This window comes from Pteropus alecto, unplaced genomic scaffold (genome assembly GCF_000325575.1).
Source record: "Pteropus alecto unplaced genomic scaffold, ASM32557v1 scaffold172, whole genome shotgun sequence".
In the NCBI taxonomy this organism is placed as follows: Eukaryota; Metazoa; Chordata; class Mammalia; order Chiroptera; family Pteropodidae; genus Pteropus; species Pteropus alecto.
In genome coordinates, this window is record NW_006431924.1 from 61,021 (window position 1) to 62,528 (window position 1,508).

Here is a 1,508-nt window from a genome sequence, read left to right on the forward strand (position 1 = left end):
AACAGTTATCCAAAAAACACCACCACAGTAAGGAACCTAAATACCCCACTGTCAGATATGGACAGATCGTCCAAACAGAAAATCAATAAGGAAATAACGTCTTTAAATGACACAATAGACCGATTGGACATAATTGACATTTACAGAGCCTTTCATCCCAAAACAGCTGCTATACATTTTTCTGTAGTGTACATGGAGCATTCTCAAAGATTGACTGCATGCTGGGACACAAAACTAGCCTCAGCAAATATAAGAGAACTGAAATCACACCAACCCTATTCTCTGATCATAAGGCTTTGAAGTTGGAAATCAACTGTAAAAAGAAAGCGGGATGAACCACAAATACGTGGACATTAAACAACATGCTACTGAAGAATAACTGGGTCATAGAAGAAATAAAAAGATCAAAAGATAAATAGAAAGAAATGAAAAAGAAAGAACAACATATCGAAACTTTTGGGACACAGAAAAAGCAGTAATAAGAGTAAAGTTCATATCATTACAGGCCTATCTCAAAAAACGAGAAAAAGAACAAATGAAACCCTAAATCATCAGAAAGAAGGAAATAATCAAAATTAGAGCAGAATTAAATGAAATTGAAAACAAAAAGACAATAGAAAAAAATAAATGCGAAAAAAAGCTGGTTTTTTGAGAAGATTAATAAAATTGACAAACCTCTGGCTAGACTCACTAAAGAAAAAAGAGAAAAGACACAAATAAACAAAACCAGGGATGAAAGAGGGGAAATTACAATAGACACTGCAGAAATACAAAGGATCATACAAGAATAATATGTAAAAGTATATACCACCAAATTTAATAACCTAGAAGAGCTGGACAAGTACTTAGAAAGATACATACTTCCTAGACCGAATCAAGAAAAATGGAAAATCTAAATAGACCAATCAGCAGTATGGAAATTGAAACAATTATCAAAAATCTACCAAAAAGTAGAAGTCCAGGACCAGATGGCTTCATCAGTGAATTCTACCAAACATTCAAAGAAGATTTAAAAAATGAGACCAATATTTCCCTGATACCAAAACCGGGTAAAGATAACATTAAAAAAGAAAACTACAGACCAATATCTCTCATAAACACAGATGCAAAAATCCTAAATAAGATGCTAGTGAACTGAATACAGCAACATAGTAAAACAATTAAAACGACATATTAAAACAAAATGATCAGGTGGGCTTCATCTCAAAGGCACAGGGATGGTTCAACATATGCTAATCGATTCATGTGATACACCACATAAACAAATTAAAAATAAGAATCATATGATCATATCAATAGATGCAGAAAAAGCCTTCAACAAGATACAGCATTGATTTATGATCAAAACACTTAACAAAATCGGCAGAGAAAAAAAATGTACCTTAACATAATAAAGGCCTTCTATGACAAACCTTCAGCTAATATTATTCTTAATGATGAAAAACTAAAAACCTTCCAAGATTAGGAACAAGGCAAGGCTGTCCACTATTGGCACTGTTATTCAATAT

At 32.6% G+C, this 1,508-nt stretch overlaps 1 protein-coding gene across 4 annotated transcripts in view; it reads left to right on the forward strand.

The window, feature by feature from the left end:
* Positions 1 to 1,508, forward strand: part of LOC102878964 (killer cell lectin-like receptor subfamily F member 2) — a 54,948-nt gene that overhangs the window by 46,597 nt on the left and 6,843 nt on the right. The gene's annotated exons all lie outside the window — the stretch shown is intronic.